A 22,452-nucleotide genomic window follows, 5' to 3' on the forward strand; every position below is an offset into this window, starting at 1 on the left:
AAAAAAAAAGTTTCCTATATTTCCAGTTCTCATTTGCACTGATGATGGGCGATTGTTGTTACTGAAACTCTTGCCCAAGAAAGTCAATTTTTTGTCTAATCAATAAGGAATCCTACTTGAAGCCTTCTATCTAGAACACAATTTTCAGAGAAGCTTTTCAGTACAACCCCTTCCCATGTCTTCAGTGCCTAAATAGAGAGCTTCCTGGTTCTTAGGATTTACCTTTCACTTAAAAAGTAGCAATTTCCCAGATTTCCCTACAATATAAATGGACTTCTTAATCATACTTCATTTTCCAATTGTTTATATGATTTATTATTTTTAAGTTGCCCTCTTTATAATAGATACATGAATATAAAACTAAAACAATTTGCTTGTGTATGCCAAAAAGCCTTGCAGCTTTGATATCTTTAATGCAATCATTTATCTCTTTGGAGCTCTTGAAATTCTGGGATTTTTATATTTTTATATTCAAAGGGTTAATTACATAAGACTATCCTCAAGTGGAGATTGATTTCAGTGCTCCACACTTGTGTGAGGAGTAGAGTTGGTGAGAGCTAGAGAGGAGAGATGTTTGACTTCTAGTTTCCAGTTTGAAGAAAGAAGACATCTTTCCATCTCTCTTCAAATAACTGAAGGGAGAAAAATACTTGGAAGAAATTAATATGTAGAGGAGCTAGCACTTCCATTACATCTCTATTCCTACTTTGTTACATTAGAGACTTCAGAGAATTTCCATTTGGTGAGATCTGACACACTTTCTTGATTGAACTGAGCAACCCAAGTCCCAATGAGAGATCAATATATATAGTGTGATATATATTCTTCTATGCATACTTTCTCTGATTCTTGTTTTACTATTGATTTAGATAAAGTGAAAAAGACTTATTTACTAAAACAAAATTCCCAGTGATGAAAATCCCTCTACCACTAGACTCTACTATCTCAGAGTTACTTAAGATGCTGGGAGAGTAAGAGTCTCAATAAAAGACTCACTTGAGATTTGTCTCATTTGTATTTGTCAGAACAGGAATTTGAATCTTAGTATCCCTGAAAATTGCACCAGTTCTCTTTTTGATGAATACCTTTTAAGAATAAGTGTAAACTATTCTATTGTTGGTAAAAACTGAATTACTCTGACCACTAGAACGCAATTTAGAATTATGTTAAAAATCAATAAAAACTGCCTATATTCTAATTCCCCTTATTTGCAGAAGTGGGGCATTGAATATTGACAATATTATCAGATCCAGTTGATGTGTTGATAGGTTTTGGTGAACTGCTTTCTCTCTTTTTTTTTATTAGAAATAGTTGGCTGGGAAATCATTTCTTATAAGAGATGTTTTGAGGGAAGAGAAAAGGATATATTCAGAAATAAATGTGATGTAAAAATAAAAGACAGCAATAAAATTTTAAAAGAATATATGTAGATACATATGCTGAAATAGTTATGTACTAGAATTAAGTTCTTTTCACTTCCCTCCCCCAGACTTCAAAACAGCTTTGTCTTTTCACTAAACCTTTCAACCTTTTATTCTGTCTCTAAAGAACCAATTTTCTTCTTCCTTCCCAAGGCTAACCCATCTACTTGTTACCTTGATTCTATGCCTCATGTCTCCTTCAGGACTTTGCTCCATCAATCATATCCTCTGTTTTATGTATCTTTAACCCAACCTACTCTACTATCACCTCCTTTGTTTATAAATAAGCTCAGGTTTTCCCTCTTCTAAAACAAACAATCAAAAAGCATAATGCTAATAGGTCCCTATCCCTTCCAACTCCCCCCCTCCCATTATTATCCTTGAGATTCTTAACTTTTTATTCTTCCAAATGAATCTCCTTTTTTTCTGGGACAGCTTTGTAGTATAATGGATAGAATAATTATGGGTCTAAGTCAGGAAGATTCATTTGCTAAGTGACCCTAGGAAGTCACTTAATCCTATTTGCCTCAGTTTCCTCTTCTGTAAAAATAATTTGTAGGAAAAAAAATGTTATCACTCTAGATTCTTTACAAAGAAAATTTCAAATGGGGCCACAAAGAATCAGACATAACTTAAATGACTGAACAATAACAAAGTTATTTTTTCTGGTTCAAAATAGTTTTTTGGTTGTTTGATTGGTATGGCAATGAATAGATAAATTAAACCTCTCCTTGTGAAAAGACATAGTTTTGATACTTACTTGAAAGACCTAGCTCTTTTCTTCATCTAAATTAGAGATTCTTAACTTTTTTCTCATTATTCTCAGAATAATGCTTTTAAATGCATAAAGTAAACTATATAAGATCACAAAGGAAATAATTATATCAAAAAAGTTATCAGCATATTTTTTTTAAAAATAAGGTCACATACTAAGGCTTAAGACCTCTGATCTCTGAGATCCTTCTCAGTTAGGATTCTTAAGTTAAAACTAGCAAGAATGCAGATAGCTGAGGGAAATCAAGTTGAGAGAAGTGGAAGGTGGGAGATTGCCAAGGCATGTCCTAAGATTGGCTGTTAGGTAATGAAATTGTTTAGCTAAAATGACCTATGAAATGGTACCTTTGAATTCAATGAAAATACATTTGGTTACACAGAAAGACACTACAAAATCAGAAATGAGTAATAAAAAAAAAATGATGGTTTATTCTCAAGCAACCATATGCTATGTCTTTGTATTGACAGTCCAACAGCTGTCCAGATTTCTCATCAAATTTTATCCTTTGAAGTGAGTTTTTAATTTGGCTCAAACCTCTATCTTGACTCTCAGCTTGTTGATCCAATTAAAGGTATCATATTTCTGTGAATGTTCCAGACAGGATTAGAGATGGAAATTTAGCTGAGCCACTGGGTCTAACAACCAAACCAGTATGTAAAAGAGAATTTAAAAGTTTTCATACCATGAAATTTTTTTTAAATAAGCTTTTATAGCTGATGGTCTTGTGCAAGGAAGTGCTGTGTAAACATTCCATGCCTAAAGAGAAACATTTTGTGACCCATAGAGCACTCTGCTTTAGGTCTGGGTTGTCCCAGTTTTCAGGAGCACTTAACTCTGGGAAAGCTGGGGAAAAGGGCTAATGGAAAAGATCAAATGTTCAAGGTAAGAGCACAATTGTTCCCATTGTGAAAATGTTAGTGTCTAAAATTTCTCCTCATTAAAGGTAGAAATGTGATGTGCTTAAATATGGCAGTTATACATTAACTACTACTTCCATTCTTCAACATAGAAGCAGCACAAAAAAAGTATTTTTATAAATGATTAGACACTGAACAGAGAGCAATATGTAAACTGGGTTGATTTTTCTCCTTAAAAAACATAGTTTTCTTTCAACCCAGTTCAGGGTCAGTTGTGTTTTTCTTGGATCACTTAAAGGAATTAAGCTGTTTACATGAACCAATTTCTCTTTATCTAGGAAAAAAAAAAAGGCATTCAGCTTTCAACTTTGGACACAGCCTATGGTTTGTTTGTTTTTCATTGGAACTCTAGCAATAAAAAGTGACCCATATAAATGAAACTGTCCTTTAGCAAATAGTATACAGCATTACATTAGAATGTGGAGCAGTAGAATTAGAAAAATGAGTTCAAATCTTTTTTCTGATACTTATTAGCTATCTCACCATGAGCAAGTTATCTAATCTTTTGAAGAGTGAAACAATTCTCTAAATTAACTTAGAGTTAAGTTTCAGACAATTACAATCTTCTTTGCATTGAAACTCCAGTAGAATACAGCCCTGGGTACCCAATGGACTTAGCATTGTACTAAATACTACCTAAGCCCAAATATATACCCAAGAAAGATAAAGACTCAAGGCTTTGAGTTCAGATCTAAAGATCACACAATGACTGAAGGCTGTACCTGTATCTACCTATCTACCTTGGCCTCCTCCAGGCAGGAATTGTTGAGAAAAATGATGTCAAAGAAAAGCTGGTGGCTAACAATTAGCTTTCTGAAATCAAACCTGAACGACAAAAACACATTTAAAACAATTAACCTCTATGTAAGACCAATCTAAGGATATATCTTTAGAATTTCAAAAGGGACCTTGATAGACTTTGAAAGTATCTTAACAAAAACCAACATGACATTAATCAGGCATAGAGCCCATCATCTTAAAACAACGCTAAAAAGATGAACACTTCCTCACTTAAAAAGAGTTCTTGGAGCACATAACAAGCGAGTCAGAAACCTATAGAAATACTTTTGGATTAAGCAGATGTCATCAAACAATAGTAAATGCTAATAACATGGAAATGTCACTGGATTTGCTGAATGCAAATGAAAGACATTTACCTCTGCACTGGAGCATAGGCAACAATTAAAATCCTTGAGTGGAATGAAAAGGCTCTGCCTATATGAATTATGTTTACATGATCTCTGTCAACAACATGTTGATGACAAAGTACTGAACAAATGCCTGAATAATGGTCCATATGTTTATTGAAACAGGAGAATTTATTATGGCAATTCAGAACCAGATCACTGCCACTACAAGTTATGGAAGAGTTACTTTTAAGGAGCCTGATCAAGGTAAATTATGCAAGGAAATGGTGCAACATATCACATTGTTCTAGGTTGTAAAAGTTTAGCACCTACTGAAAACCTAGCAAGGCATGACCTGGTAGCTAAAATTATATAGCAGCAGACTGGATCAAAAGTCAGAACCCTACAATATGTTGTTTACAGGAAACATACTTAAAGCAGGGAAATACATACAGAGTAAAGGTAAAAGGCTGGAGCAGAATCTATTATGCTTCAGGTGAAGTCAAAAAAGCAGGAGTAGCCATCCTTATCTCAGATCAAGCAAAAGCAGAAATTGATCTTATTAAAAGAGATAAGGAAGGAAACTATATCCTGCTAAAAGGTAGCATAGACAATGAAGCCATATCAATACTAAACATATATGCACCAAGTGGTATAGCATCTAACTTCCTAAAGGAGAAGTTAAGAGAGTTGCAAGAAGAAATAGACAGCAAAACTATAATAGTGGGAAATCTCAACCTTGCACTCTCAGAATTAGATAAATCAAACCACAAAACAAATAAGAAAGAAATTAAAGAGGTAAATAGAACATTAGAAAAATTAAGTATGATAGATCTTTGGAGAAAACTGAACGGTGATAGAAAGGAGTATACTTTCTTCTCAGCAGTCCATGGAACCTATACAAAAATTGACCATATATTAGGGCATAAAGATCTCAAAATTAAATGCAGGAAGGCAGGAATAGTAAATGCTTTCTTCTCAGATCACAATGCAATAAAAACTACATTCAACAAGAAGTTAGGGGTAAATAGATCAAAAAGTAATTGGAAACTAAATAATCTCATCTTAAAGAATGATTGGGTAAAACAGCAAATCATAGAAACAATTAATAATTTCACCCAAGATACTGACAACAATGAGACATCATACCAAAATTTGTGGGATGCAGCTAAAGCAGTAATAAGGGGAAACTTTATATTTTTAGAGGCTTACTTGAATAAAATAGAGAAAGAAAAGATCAATGAATTGGACCTGCAACTCGAAAAGCTAGAAAAAGGCCAAATTAAAAACTCTCAACCAAAAACTAAACTTGAAATTATAAAATTAAAAGGAGAAATCAAGAAAGTAAAAAAAAACTATTGAATTAATAAATAAAACTAAGAGTTGGCTTTATGAAAAAGCCAATAAAATAGATAAACCTTTGGTAAATCTGATCAGAAAAAGGAAAGAGGAAAATCAAATTGTTAGTCTTAAAAATGAAAAGGGGATCTTTCCACCAATGAAGAGGAAATTAGAGCAATAATAAGGAATTACTTTGTCCAATTTATGCCAATAAATTTGATAACTTAAGTGAAATGGATGACTACCTCCAAAAATATAGGCTTCCTAGATTAATAGAGGAAGAAGTAAGTAGTCTAAATAGTTCCATCTCAAAAAAGAAATAGAACAAGCTATTAACCAACTCCCTAAGAAAAAATCCCCAGGACCAGATGGATTTACATGTGAATTCTATCAAACATTTAAAGAACAACTAACTCCAATGCTATATAAACTATTTGAAAAAATAGGGATTGAAGGAGTCCTACCAAACTCCTTTTATGACACAGACATGGTACTGATACCTAAATCAGGTAGGTTGAAAACTGAGAAAGAAAACTATAGACCAATCTCCTTAATGAATATTGATGCTAAAATCTTAAATAAGATATTAGTAAAAAGACTTCAGAAAATCATCCCCAAGATAATACACTATGATCAAGTAGGATTTATACCAGGAATGCAGGGCTGGTTTAATATTAGGAAAACTATTAGTATAATTGACCATATTAATAATCAAATTAATAAAAACCATATGATCATCTCAATAGGTGCAGAAAAAGCATTTGATAAAATACAGCATCCATTCCTACTAAAAATACATGAGAGTATAGGAATAAATGGACTATTCCTTAAAATAGTCATGAGTATATATATTTAACACCATTGGTAAGCATAATATGTAATGGAGATAAACTGGAACCTTTCCAAGTAAGATTAGGCATGATACAAGGTTGCCTACTGTAATCATTACTATTCAATATTGTATTAGAAATGTTAGCCTCGACAATAAGAGTTGAGAAAGAGATTAAAGGAATAAGAGTAGGAAATGAGAAAAATCAAACTATCACTCTTTGCAGATGATATGATGGTATACTTAGGTATACTTACCCCAGAGATTCTAATAAAATGTTATTAGAAATAATTCACAACTTTGGCAAAGTTGCTGGATACAAAATAAATTCACATAAATCCTCAGCATTTTTATACATCACCAACAAAATGCAGCAGCAAGAGATACAAAGAGAAATTCCATTCAAAACAATTGTAGAGTGTATAAAATATTTGGGAATCCATCTACCAAAGAAAAGTCAGGAATTATATGAGCAAAATTACAAGGTACTTGCCACAAAAATAAAGTCAGATTTAAATAATTGGAAAGACATCCAGTGCTCGTGGATAGGCCGAGCAAATATAATAAAGATGACAATACTCCCCAAACAAATCTATTTATTTAGTGCTATACCAATCAGACTCCCAAGAAACTATTTTAATGACCTAGAAAAAATAACAACAAAATTCATATGGAAGAACAAAAGGTCAAGGGAATTAATGAAAAAAAAGTCAGATGAAGGTGATCTAGCTGTATCTGATCTAAAGCTATATCATAAAGCAGCAGTCACCAAAACCATTTGGTATTGGCTAAGAAACAGACTAATTGATCAGTGGAACAGATTAGGTACACAGGACAAAATAGGGTACAACTATAGCAATCTAGTGTTTGACAAACCCAAAGATACCAACTTTTGGGATAAGAATTCATTATTTGAAAAAAAACTGTTGGGAAAACTGGAAATTAGTATGGCAGAAATTAGATATGGACCCACACTTAACACCATATACTAAGATAAGATCAAAATGTGTCCATGATTTAGACATTAAGAATGAGATCATAAATAGATTAGAGGGACAGAGGATAGTCTACCTCTCAGACTTATGGAGGAGGAAGGAATTTATGACCAAAGGAGAACTAGAGATCATTATTGATCACAAAATAGAAGATTTTGATTACATCAAATTAAAAAGCTTTTGTACAAACAAAACTAATGCAAACAAGATTAGAAGGGAAGTAACAAATTGGGAAACTATTTTTACAGTTAAAGGTTCTGATAAAGGCCTCATTTCCAAAATATATAGAGAACTGACCCTAATTTATAAGAAATCAAACCATTCTCCAATTGATAAATGGTCAAAGGATATGAACAGACAATTTTCAGATGATGAAATTGAAACTATATCCACTCATGAAAGAGTGTTCCAAATCACTACTGATCAGAGAAATGCAAATTAAGACAACTCTGAGATATCACTACACACCTGTCAGATTGGCTAAGATGACAGGAAAAGATAATGATGAATGTTGGAGGGGATGTGGGAAAACTGGGACACTGATGCATTGTTGGTGGTGTTGTGAAAGAATCCAGCCATTCTGGAGAGCAATTTGGAACTATGCCCAAAAAGTTATCAAATTGTGCCTGCCCTTTGATCCAGCAGTGCTACTACTGGGCTTATATCCCAAAGAAATACTAAAGAGCGGAAAGGGACCTGTATGTGCCAAAATGTTTGTGGCAGCCCTCTTTGTAGTGGCCAGAAACTGGAAACTGAGTGGATGCCCATCAATTGGAGAATGGTTGGGTAAATTATGGTATATGAATGTTATGGAATATTATTGCTCTGTAAGAAATGACCAGCAGGATGAATACAGAGAGGCTTGGAGAGACTTACATGATCTGATGCTGAGTGAAATGAGCAGAACTAATCACTTCAACGACAATATTGTATGAAGATATATTCTAATTGAAGTGGATATCTTCAACATAGAGAAGATCCAATTCAGTTCCAGTTGATCAATGATGGACAGAAACAGCTACACCCAGAGAAGGAACACTGGGAAAGAAGTAGAAAATGTTTGCACTATTGTCTTTCTACCCAGGTTGCTTATACCTTCGGAATCCAATTCTTACCGTGCAACAAGAAATTTGGTTTTACACACATATATTATATCTAGGATATACTGTAATATTTATTATATATGGGATTGCCTGTCATCTTTTGGAGGGAGTAGAGGGAGGAAGGGGAAAATTTGGAAAAGTGAATACAAGGGATAATATTATTAAAAAATTACCCATGCATATGTACTGTCAAAAAAATTATAATTATAAAATTAATAAATAAAAAAAATAAAATAAAATTATATATCAGAAGTTTGTATTTTTCATGGATTGAAAAATAACAAATCTTAATATTGCAAATGTAGACCTTAAAACATCCTCAAGAATTTGGCAAACAAACTCTACTGGAACTGGACCATTATCACCAACTGAACTGTTGCTCATAATCACCTAGATATAATAGCATCAATTCATACAAAGTTAAGACCATGTTAATAGATGTTCCCATCCCAAATACTCACAATGGCCAAGCCACATAGATTGAGAAGCTTTTAAAGAATGAAGAGCAGGCCAAGGAGATCAAACTAATGAGGATGTAATGTATAATGAAGATGTGGTTTGTATCATTCTTGTTGTACCCTCTCCTTACTAGAGTCATCCTAAATCTGGATGTTCTCACCTACAAAGGATCCTAACACATCTATTCCACCATAAATAGCAGTTATTTTATTACCTAAGTAACTGTACATAGGACATAAAATATATAAGAATATATAGATTTGCAAATTTAGAGACATCTCCACTCCAAATGTTCATAGGGATTATTTGTGCTCATCCTGTGGTCGAGCCTTCAGAACTCATATTGATCTAATCAGCCACAATCAGATGCACTGTATCTTGACCCTGATACAGTGATACCAATAAGATCCTCTTCAAGTCTAAAGGACAGCAATCATACAAGTATAATATCAGGAGAGCATCTTTTACCAGGACTGTTTGTATTTACAGCCCATCTAAAAGGCTAAGAAAAAAAATAATACTAATAATGATTATGATAATTTCTATTTGAGTTCCATAGAGAAAGAAGAATGAAACAATAGCAGTAACAAAAACAAGCCCTTCAAAAATCTAATCTAACATTCAATATATAAGAGAGAAGCAATTGTAAAACAGAAAAATGCCAACCGAGGTACTGTGTGGTGAAGACTTGATATACCCTGTGATCACTCAGTAGTTGGGGAAGCTAATTAATGATAACATGTCTCCATTTTAGCACTACATAATTGAATTTTAAAGCAAAGATTCAGATTCAGTTAACACTGCTATTGACAGAGTAATCACAGTGTGCAAGATATTTATCCTTTACAACAGAAGTATAATCAGAACCCCAATTAGAATTCATTAGTTAATGTTATTGTTCTTCTTTGTTCCCAAGTACTTGTTCATGCATCCATTTATCCATCCATTCAGTATTTATCAAGTACCTATTATGTGTTAGGCATTATGCTAAGTGCTGGTATAAATATATGTGAGTATGTGTGTAACAGATCACATACTCAAAGAACTTAATGATACAATAAGAGAATAAGACTTGTACACAAAAGTAAGAGGAACTAGCCAAATCTAGCTTTATGAGTACAAGGACTCACCTTGGCCACTAAGACATAAGAGAAAATGATATAAGTGGAAATAAAAGAATATATTGTTACAAATGGTAAGTGAAATGATAATAGAGTGAGAACTAGACACTGAATCTATAGAGGAGTAGAGAGTGAATTTTCAACAGGATGTGATGAATTTTTGCAGTGAAGAGGTGGTTGTTGAGGGATAGATGGAGAGGAGAGATTGGAAAATAACATTGGAGTATGCAACATACTTCTCTGTTGTCTCTCCCATTCAAATGTGAGTTTTTCCTTTTTTATAATCCCTTTAATGTTAATGCCATCCATCTAAAGTTACCTTCATTTTATTTTGCCTGTATCTTATTTGTACCTAGTTGTTTGCATTGTGGCTCCTGTTTTTTACTGTAAGCTCTTTGAAAGCAAGAGCTAGTTTGTTCCTTTAAAAAAAAATCCCTAGCATTTAGTGATGATGCCTGATACATAGTAGACACTTTGTACATGTTTGTTGAATATATTGGATTACTTGACAGTTAGGGGAGGGGATGGAAGAAAGGGAGGTGGAAATTTGTAATACAAAATTTTGCAAGGGTCAGCGTTGAAAAATTATCCATGCATATGTTTTGAAAATAAAAAACTTTTAAAAAAATAAATGTTTGTTGATTTAACTTCATATTCCTCATACTTAGAATGGTGTTTGCCACATAGTAAATATTTATTAAATAATTATTGACTGACTGGCCACTTTATTTTTTTATTTAGTATTCATTCTGTCCCCAGTTATGTGTAAAAATAATTTTTACATTTGTTTTTAAAACTTTGAGTTCCAATTCTTTTCTTTCCTCCTTTTCTACCCCCTTCACTGAGAATGCAAGCAATTCAGTATAATTTATACATGTATAGTCAAGCAAAATATTTTCATAATAATCATGTTGTGAAAGAAAACATAAATCAAAAAAAAAAAAGTCCTCAAGAAAAATGAAGGTTTTTTTTTACTATGCTCCAATCTGTATTTAGATAGACTCTATCAGTTATTTCTCTCAGTAGGGATACCAGTTTCTATCATATGACTGTCTACTTTAGAAATGTAAGTTTGGTACTTGGAGGATTTGGGTATTCTAGAGGATTGTAGATGTTAATGCTGCTGCTATAAAGACATGTAATACCATTGCCTCCGAAGAATTAAGCATGAGTATCTCATTGAGATTTCATTGAGAGTAGTGAAAAAGAGAATGATAAATATAAGCAGGTCTCTTCATATAATCAACAAGAAATTCCAAAAAAAAGAAAAGGAATAAAAGAAATCATCAATAAACTTCATGATAAAAGAAAGCAGCATGATAAAGTGACAAAAATGAAAGTTGGGCAGAGTTCTATTTATAGCATCTAAATGGTAAAACATGAAAAAGAAAAGACTTGGAGAAAGTCTCATAGGATGGGTAAGTACTTAAATTAGGGTTGAAATCTGCATCATTAAAGAAATAATCTAACAACTCCTGCCCTAAAGAAAATGTATAGTTTTTCATTATTTCTATTTGCAAGTAAAATAGTATTTCCAAAGAAATACCAGTAGAATTTTTTTCATTATTTATTTAAAGGATGGTATTGAGATCAGCTTCAAGATGACTTTGAATCAAGAAAGTCTAAATACAGATTGAAGCACATTTTTTAAGCTTTGGACAACTCAAGCAAAGGAGCTTCAACTCAGCTAAATCTATGCAAAGGGTTTTTAATGCTCCTAAAGAATTCCTGAATCTATGATAGCATAGATCCATTTGAATATTTGAGTTAATGATGGACTAGAGAAGGACAGGCTGCCTTTAAAGAGACCACATAAAAAGCTACTGAAATAGTCAAGAAGTACAATTTCCTGGGGAGTTCCACACAAAGTAGTGTTGAGTCTGTAAGACCCTGATGAAAAGAGAAGAGAATAATTTTAATGCTCCTAAAGAAGTCTGAATCTATGAGATCATAGATCTATTTGAGTATTTGAGCTCCTTTGCCTGAATTGTTCTTCTTTTTCCAGAAGCTAAGTGTCCAAGCAATACTAGAATTCCTCAAAGCTGCTTTGTGCTCAGGGGAGCAAGAAATTATACCAGTAGAGTCTGAATTTTAATTGTTTATAGGCTTTTGTGAGTATTTAAAAATATTTCTGCATATGTTTTTGGGAGTTCTTCAGATTTTCTGTGGAATGAAAACCAATCTGTTCTGTACTTCATAGTTATATGTTATCATCAGTACTGATATGGGACCTGGATACCCTGTTACATTTGTTCAAATGAGATATAAACTAAATTGTGCGATTTTCCAAAGTAAATTTATTGGGGGAGAAAACCCAGGCCAAAAGAGAGAATGATCATCTGGATGAACCCTAAAAAATTAACCTGATCCAGATAAGTTCAAAGTTTGAGGTTCTAGATTTCAGATTAAATCTTTTACATTAATTTTATGGCCTGTGAGGCAGCATATCATTTAACTTTTTGAGTAAAGAAGTAAATCAAGAGCAATATCATGGTAGAACGATCAGAGTTCTATTTGGAATTAAAAATAAGAATGATCCTCATTTACATAGCATATCACAGTTTACAAGTGTGCTTTCCTCATAATAACCATGGAAAGGGAATACATTCATTTTACAGATAAGACTATTGAGATTCAGGGATGTTAAATGACTTACCCTTGATTATATAGCCCAGATTCCATTCAATTTTCTGACTTTCCCATCACCCCTTAATTTTTATGACTCCTTTTGTGATTCCCTGATCTGGAAGTTCAACAAAAAAGTCCATTCCAATTTTACCTAATAAAATTCTTTCTCTCTTGCTGATTAGTGAAGAGAAAAGCTAACAATTAGAAGACAATCTTCCATTTTATAGAAAGAGAAATCTCTAGACCTTGAGCCTGATGGTTAATACTTGCCTCTCCTCTGCCAGCTGTGTCATGTTTCTCCATCAATCTTCAAGTGAGCAAAGACATTTTACAACATCTATGTCTGGCAAGCAGCCCAATATCCAAAAGCACTGCCTAATCCTAGTGAGAGACTCCAGTGCTGACTTGCCTCCAATGATGCAAGCACAGCTATGGGTGGGATAGACTCTTTGACACTGATGCAACTCTATGGCAGCAACAAGAGCAAGAGTTTTGATGAAATGTTCTAATTTAGAAAATGGGTTTTAATCCCTTAAAAAAACAAAAACAAAACCTTTTTTTCCCCTGAATATTTAATCATCTGAAACATCATATCATGGGGGAAAGAGGAAAAAAAGAAGAGAAAAAACTGCTAAATTGGAAATGGACAGAACTTAATTGGAGTTTGGTGACATTTTGGGGCTATGTTTTTATTAAAAGGAACACTTTCCCAGGATAAAAGCATTGGATTGGTAGTTAGGTTTTCTATACTGCTTTTATCAATAAATCATGGTGTGGTCTTCAACAAATGGCATTGTTCCTGATTCCTCTTAGATAAGAACTGCCAATCCTCCAATCTCTGATATGAATAATAGGGTTATAGATGAAAATATCAGTCCTTGAGGAGGGAGGGTGGGGGCAAAGAAAAAACTCACTTTTATTTCCTTGGATGTAAATTATCAGTAAAAGCAAGAGAAGGTTAATGTCAGGTCCAAAACATAAGTGGCTTATTGTAAGCTGGGTTTGTGATATCAAATTAAGAGAAACAGAGGGAAAGATGGAGAAGGAAAGCAGGAAAAGGAGATTAGAAAATTGAATTGATGGAATAAAGACAGGTTTCCTCCTCTCCTTTCTCTTTTCCAACTTTATAAAATGGCTGTGTAATCACATTAGCTTGTGGAGCTGGGGAAAACAAGAAAAGCAGCTAAAATAGGAATCAGGGGATTTTAGCTCTGAAAAGGATCTTAGAGATCTCTAGTCCAATTATTTTACAAAAGAAGAATCTAAAGAAAAGTGTATTTGCTGAAGATCAAACCGTTCTAGGGGCATGTCAAATGGAAAAGGCTAATCGATGATAATATAAAGAACTGGAATTTCCTCTGCATGGGAAATTCCTCTGCCAAATCACATAATTTATAACTTAATAAGTCAGAAAAAGTTGCCTGAAACCAAGAGGAATTGGACCATTTGTCAAAGGTCATACAACTAGTAGGTATCAGAGAAAGGATTCGGGGTCTTCCTGATTCCAAATCCACCCTACTATCCACTATACCTAAAGGGTCAAATTCATAGACTGTAGGCAGAATGTGGCCAACAAAACTCCCAAATATGGCCAAAATCAGATTAAGATGTACTTGCAGAATGTTTAGCAAAATAAATAAAAATATAACGCAACATTAACGGATTTGTGATTTTCCAAGTCAATATTTCATTAGCAGGCATCCAGGCCTATTTGAATTTGACACAATTACACTTCACAACTCTTTCATTTATTCATTCTATATGTATTAAGCACCTATCATGGTTAAATTTTGATATATATCCTAAAGATTATTATCCCTTTTTACGATGAAAAGACAAAAGCTCAGAAACTTAAAATGAGTACTCATGATCACACAACAGATCAGGATAACAAATGAAATTTGGACTCCATGCCCAGTACTCTCTCTGCTTTTTTACAGTGCATCTTGTGTATGGTACCAAAATAAATATTTTTTTTAGAATTGGAAGAATAGGGGCAGCTAGGTGGCGCAGTGGATAGAGCACCAGCTTTGAATTCAGGAGGACCGAAGTTCAAATCTGGTCTCAGACACTTAACTCTTCCTAGCTGTGTGACCCTGGGCAAGTCACTTAACCCCAGCCTCAAAAAAAAAAAAAATTTGGAAGAATAAATATCAAGTAATTAATTGCTTATTTCATTTGACTTCATCATTTTCAGTAAACATTTCCCATTGGGGGGAAAGGGTTCTTCAAATTTCATTCCTAAATCAATCTTATCCAATCTAGTGACCACTACATACCTTAGTGGTGATTCATTCTGCAATCAAGGAGCAGGCCATAGAAATATTTAGTGGATTTGAACAATTTAACTTGGATTTATAAACTATACTTAGGTCTTAGAGGGAACTTTACTTTTTCTTTGTTGACTTCACTTAAGTTGAGCCTAAATATTTCCTTTAAAAGAGCTATTCCAAGATTCTCTAACTCTTTGGTTAGATTTTAATCTCTCTCCATCAAATTTTCAAAGTTCCACATTAGCAATGAGATGCTGAACTCCATTTAACACAAAAACAATGAAAAAGAACTCAAACCTTTGCTCCATTTAAGCTGTCTCTGTGGCATGCCTATTAAATGCAAAATGCAGCTATAAAAACATTCAGAAAATGCTGCCAGAGAAGTGGAGGAACAGCTTGCCATCATATCTCCTCTTGGATCTAGGGTATCACCTTGCTGCATATTTGGAAGGAGAAACAAAATGGTTTTGCAACCCTTAGGGTATGTCTAAATGTTCTCTGATAAGAGATCTTCCAACTCCATTTTAGTCAAAACTTTGAAAAAAATCATATATAAATTTAGAGATTTCTTTGTTTACTTTATGACTCTTAAAAAGTTCTGAGATAAAGATGGATAGTTATTTCCCCCCCCCCCAAGATGATTTAAATGTAATCCCACTTATAAACAGGTGAATGGATTCAATGTTGATCTCTAGAGGAGCTCTCATATGATAATCACCTTCATGCAGCAATCTTAACTAGGAGAGCTCTATGACCATCAGAGGGTCTTTGAACTTGAATGGGGGTAGGGAATTAAATTTTTATTTTCAGTTTATGGCATAGTAGATAAGAGTTCCAGGCCTAAATGTAGCAAGAGTTATATTGGTGAATTCAAATCTGTCCTTACTCAGTAGTTGTGTAATCTTGGACAAGATTGTTTGCCTTAGTTTCCTCATCTGTAAAATGAGCTGGAAAAAGAAATGGCAAACCACTCTAGTATCTTTGCCAAGAAAACCCCAAATGAAATCACAGAGAGTCAGACATGACTGAACAACAAGTAAAGTCTAGCATTTCCTTTATTTGTTTAAAAATATTATTGTAGAAGGGATTGATAGGTTTCTCCAGATTGTCAAAGGGTCTCAGGACATAAAAAAGTTAACCACTGGCTTGAAGGTAATCCTACTTGTTTTTCACTCATTTTTCTTCTTCAAGGACACTATTTCATTTATGTACAGCTTGCTAGCAGTGGAGAAGAGTTTGGGACCTGTAGTCAGGAAAACCAAAATTTAAATCTTTCTTCAGATTCCTGGAGGGGATAAACCTCAATTTTCTCATCTTTAAAATAAGGATAACAGCATCTACTTCCCAATGTTGTGAAGATGAAATAACATATTTAAAGCTTAAAATTTTTCAAATCTTAAAGCACTATATAAATTTGAGCTATTATTATACTACATTGAGTCAATATTGGAAATCATGAAATCTCAGGGTTAGAAGAGCTCTCAAAAGCTTGGAAGTCCAACCTCCATCTGAATGATAACACCAGTTAAAATATAGTTATAGTCTACAAATACTAAAGCAATCTTTGCTTGAACACCTCTGGGAAGAGAGTTAAACCATATATATGGCTTAATCTTAAGGTTCTTTGCCATCATGGTTGCCCTCCTCTGGACATTGTCCAACCCATCACTGCCCTTCCTAAAATGTTGCACCCAGAACGGAATACAATACTCCCAATTTGTTCTAACCAGGGCAAAGCACAGACAACATGGTGGCTCATTGCTGTGTTTCTTGACAAAGGTGTATTGTTTTGTTACCTGTTTTTAAATGTTTAATCTCTCTTTACAGCTCAAATCAGATTCAGGCTCTTTTTGCAACCAAAAAATAGAATAGTTAGAGCTATTTTTTTTTAATTTCTAAAATCCTGAAGATCCTCCCAGATTTAAATATTGTTGCTCTATGATTTTTTTTAATTGTTGATCCAAAATTTAGAGCTGGAAAGAACCTGCAAGATCATCTAAGTCCTTCCCCTTCATTTTATACAGGAGAACCTAGGAGGCCCAATGAGGTTACATAACCTCTCCATGGTTATTCAAGGAGAGCTTGGAGACAACATGGTGTACTGAAACAAATTCTGGACTTGGAGTGAGACAGGCCTACATTTATATCTCATCTCCCACACATATGTATATCCTTGTATGACCTTGGATAAATCAGTTAACTTTTGTAAGCGTCAGTTTCTTCCTTTGTAAAATTACCTGTAATACATCTAATATAATCTAATCTAATCGTTAGCCCAGGGATCTCTGAACTTATTTTTTAAAATATTTTGATATTGTTTTTCAATATAATTGGTTTCCTTATAGTCATGTTATTTTTTGCATTTAAAACCATTATTTAGAAGAGGTTAGAAGCTTCACCAGACCACCAAAGGAGTCCATGACACACAAAAAAAGTAAGAATCCTTGCTGTAATATCTAGTACTCTGGATTGTTTTAATTTAACTTAATTGGATTAATAATCAATTCATAGTGTTTTAAATTCTTCCAAGTGCTATCCATTCATTATGTAATTAGAGCCTTATAATCATCCTGTGAACATAGGTATTATCATCTCCAGTTTGATGGAGAAACTGAGGCTCCAAAAGATTGTCATAATTTGAACCCAAGTCTTTACTCCAAGTCCAGTATAAAAGGGAAAGAGGGCAAAACTCCATGGGCCTCAAAGGTAGATAAGCTCCCTTTTAAGGAAGAGAGGAATTCACAATTTAGAAATGAGAAATGCTAATTGCCATTCTAATATTATCCACTGGAAAGATGAGAATTTAAAAATACCTCAAAAGACCAAGCTGCATCACAATTTTAAAATCCATAATGTAATGAATATAAAGATGAAAATTTTTATTTCAAAGTGAAATTAATATGAAATGTTGCATCAATTGACATATCTGGTTCTTCTAATATTAAGATTAAGGAGACTGAAATTCTTCCTACTCTTTTAAGGTTTCCTCTCCCAGAAAAGAATATTTTAGGGGGATAATAGTCACTCTCGCCTAAAAGAGACCAAAAGTTTGCAATCCTTTTTCACAATTACATAAGTTGTGGAATTCTTCAGTCCTTTAAATGAAAATATTGTGTCATTGTTAGATCCAAATGAACAGAAGGAAAGGAAAAGAAATCTGTGTGATGAGCTAGAGCTCACCTTTTGGAGTTTTAGTAATAAAAGCACAGAGTATCTCATTATACATAAATCAATGTAACAATAATGACTAACTTGTATAGAACTTAAAGTTCTGTAAAAAAAATCTCACAAATTTGTGAAATAAGTAGTATGAATAGACATATTTTTACTTTTCAATTTTTTAAAAATAAGTTTAATTGATGTCTTTTTTTATATCTCCATAATTTTCCCTGATATCCCTTCCCTTTCTGTTCCCAAAGAGCCATACCATATAAGAAATAGTATTTTTTCAAGAAAAAGAGGGGGAGAATCAGTGTAAATGTTAATGCATCAAAAAAGTTGGAAAATAAATTCAATTTATTCATCTGCAAAGGGAATAAGAGTGATATTGGAATGACTTCTAATATCCCTTTCTTAAGATGTGCTTTTACCATGCTTCAACTTCTGATTGGGGGTGGGGGGAAGAAGAGGGGTTCTCAAAGAAAGCAGAGCCAAGAAAATAATATACATAATGACAACAGGGTAATTATCTCTATTTTTTTTATTAGACTTCTAATTTCATTGCTATATGTGGGCAATCTAACTCCCTTTACCAATGCTGATCAGCACCTGCTAAGCAATTTATAATCCTAAGGACTTGCTGGGGGCACTAAGTGATTTGACCGAGTTCTTACAGCCAATATTTGTCCAAGAAAGAATTTGAATCAAAGTCTTCCCGACTCTAAATCAGGTTTTCCATCTTCTAATCATAATGCCTTTCTTTATTTTACACAGGGGGAAACTGAGACCTGGGGGGTGGGCAATAGATTAGGAAATATCTGAGACAGGATTTGAATCCAGATGCTACTTCTCCATATTCCGGGTACTTTCTGCTATCCCATTATGCTTCTCAGGATAGCTTGTAATTGAGAAGTAGAATTTAGTTCAAAGAAAAGAATCTAGAATTCCTAAAATAAATTTGAGCTAGCAAATTGTGATGTTTCTTTAAGACTATGGCTAGAAAAAAATTTGCTTTAGGAAAAATCTGGGTACAACTTGAGCAGGTTAGATGGATGGTTAGATTACCTTCTTATTAAAATTGTAAGTGACATAAAATTAGCAGGATAAACTAACAGAAATGTTAGATAAATGGATGAATTAACTAAGTGTGCCTGGCTAAGTCCCTATTTCAAGCAACAATTCTTGCTTTCAAGGACTTTACAACCTAAGAGAGGAAGTAGAGGGAACAATACATAAAGGGGAATAGAAAGGGATGGAGAGAGGTGGGCTATGTGCCCTGACACACAACATGGTATAGAGCTAGCTAGGAAGTGGTGGAAGAGACCTGATTTCTAGCAAAATGAGTCAAAAATTCACCTAACAGAATTATTTGAATAAACATTCAAACAAGGCATCATATCATTTTTAATCTCAGGCCATCTCATAAAGCCCAGATTGCCTTTCTACCTTGCTCACATATAAGTACTTTCCCAACCCTTCTTTTTCTTCTGGTTCTTTACACTAGAATGTAAGCTCCTTGAAGGTAGGAACTGGTTTTAATTTTTTGCTATTATTTCTATTTCAAGCACTTAGCACAGTGCCTAGCACAAAGTAAATATTTGTCAGCCTATCTACCTATGTCTCTAGAAATGCTAAGTTATTTTTTTTCAAATCTCATTAAGGTTAAATGATGGGCCAAATCAACTGCACAACTATAGTTTTAAGTAGATAACAGTTTACAGGAAGGAAAAATTAGGGATATTAATGGACTGCATTCTCAATCTATAATTTCGTAAACTTTTGATCTTGAGGGTTTTACATGACTTAGTCCCTTAGTCCCTCATAATAAGGAAACTGAAAATCTATTATATAACACTTGTTATTCTATTTACATGTATAATACATTTTTTAAATTTTCTTCCCTCCTTCCCACAGTTCAGAGTTGCCTGCCATGAGACACACACATATACATATATGTAAATTTATTCTATATATATTTCTACTTATTACTTTTTTCTGAAAGCAGATGGTATCTTCATGTGTATTTTGTAGTTAATTTGGGTATTTACAATAGTTATAATAGCTCAGTCATTCAAAATTGTTCTTAAAACAATATTGTTATTGCATACAAATGTTCTCTTGATTCCGCTCATTTTGATCTTCATGCACGATGCTCTTCTGAAACCTTTGATTCATCATTTCTCATAGCATAGCAATATTCATCCCAGTCGTATGCCAATACTTATTCAGCCATGATCTTTTGTTTGTTTGTTTTGGTCTCCTGCTGTGATTTATTCAGCATAGAAAAGTCCAGGTGTGGAAACTCTTTCCACAGATCCTGAAGAGGGATTCATCCATATTTTTTTAGATTTAAAATATTGTCTCAGAATTGAAAGTGATGCATCTTTCGTCTTAGAGTATTTGTCAGAGACAAGTCTTGAATGTTGATCTGATATTGCATATAAATATTTTCTTGGTTCTACTCATTTTGATCTTCATGCAAGTCTTTCCATGTTCTTGTAAAATCATTTATTCATCATTTCTTATAGCATAGTAGTATTCCATTCCAATCATATACCATTACTTGTTCAGTCATCATCTTTTGTTTATTTTAGTTTCCAGCTGTGATTTATTCAGCATAGAAAAGTCTCAGTGTGGGAAGTCTTTCATAGATCCTGATGGGGGATTCATCCATGTTTTTTTAGTGTTAGAGAGTTGCCTCAGCAATGAAAGATTATGGGATGAATTCTTGGTCCCAGAGCAAGTATATATCAGAGACGTCTTGAATGCTGGTCTTTCTCATTCTTGGAGCAATTCTCTCTTTCTATAACACCATATTGACTTTGAATATGATCCTCTGTATTCATTGTGCTCAAATTGAGTGTCCCTATAATAGTCATTGATAAAGAGAGAAATAGACAAACAAAATGTTGATATAGTGAATAATTAACATCTTATCACTAGATTAGCTGTATCTTCAGACAGCTACTTATGGACATTTACAAATGAATTAAACTTTTCTGTTAGTAGTAGCTTTACTGTATTGTTTAATAATTAAACCAGCCTGTACCCCATTCTGCAGCTGCAACCCCAGCAGTTTAATAATTAGGTCAGAAGAAAAAGTCCAAGTTAAAAACTGACCAATTATCCCTCAACACCATCTTCCCCGAGTAATTAATGAACAGAGAAGCAAACCAACTCATGTTGGAGGGGGGAAAAAAAAGACATTTACCTTTCCCACAAATGCTCTTAGCAACATACAGCAGTAGGAAAGAAAATACATGAAATGTAAATGATTTTTCACTCTCTCCTTGGATAAAGTAGCAGAATTTGATCAACTCAGCAAACTGAGAAAATCATCAACCTCACTCTGATTCACCCACTCTGAGGACCAAGCCAAAGTTCAGTAGGTAAGCATAATCCTTCCAAAGGGTACTTGGTCATTAGGACTTTCCCATGATCCACCATCTTCCCCACTGCCATTTCTGTTCTGAGAAGAAGTACCATCCACAAGAATCACCCTTTTTTAAAAGGAAGATTATTGAGAGCAGAATTCCTGCGCTCAAAGCCAGCCTTTCACATATACTAGCCATGTGACTTGGGCAACTTCTTGGGATTTGTGACATAAAAGGTGATCTACATTGAAAGGAGTTTCTTCTCCTGTGAGTTCCTTCAAGTTTTACCAATGAAATCAGATTTAGTGCTTATCTCCTAACCCTTCCCAAAGAGTGAAATTCAGCATTGAGTTTATTAGCAAAAGACATTCACCTGTGTATTTGTCAAGGTGGGTTGAAAAGAAGTGGAAATGAACTGACATACTTACCTGATATGGGCAAGAAGGAATAACAAGCTCATTTTAACTGAAATAGCCAAGTTATTGAGGGAAAAGTATATTTTCGTGAAATTACCTGGACTCTTTTTTAGCTATAAATAAATAATATCTTTTATAAGTGGAAACAAATGTAACATTTTATTTTTTTTTTACTAAGCACCAACTCTGCATAGATTGGAGAGAAGATATAAAACAAAGGACATTAAGACATAGTTCTACCTTCATGGAGCTTTTTGTCTGGAAGGGGGAAAACAACAATAATTTATACATGACAATACAAAAGTGAATCTAGAGAGGTATTAAAGTGTTAAAATAACTAACTACAGAGCTATCTCTGGCTGCATGGCAGATGTGGTGTCTAGGTTGGGCTTTAAGGATGGTTAGGAATTCAGCTGATAAAAATAGAAGAAGAAAAATTTGAATGGGTGGGAGGGTAGGAACAGCCAAAGCACCAAGTTGAAAGCTCGATTGCCTTTAGAAAAGGATAGAAAGT

Source organism: Sminthopsis crassicaudata, chromosome 5 (genome assembly GCF_048593235.1).
Source record: "Sminthopsis crassicaudata isolate SCR6 chromosome 5, ASM4859323v1, whole genome shotgun sequence".
Taxonomy (NCBI): domain Eukaryota; kingdom Metazoa; phylum Chordata; class Mammalia; order Dasyuromorphia; family Dasyuridae; genus Sminthopsis; species Sminthopsis crassicaudata.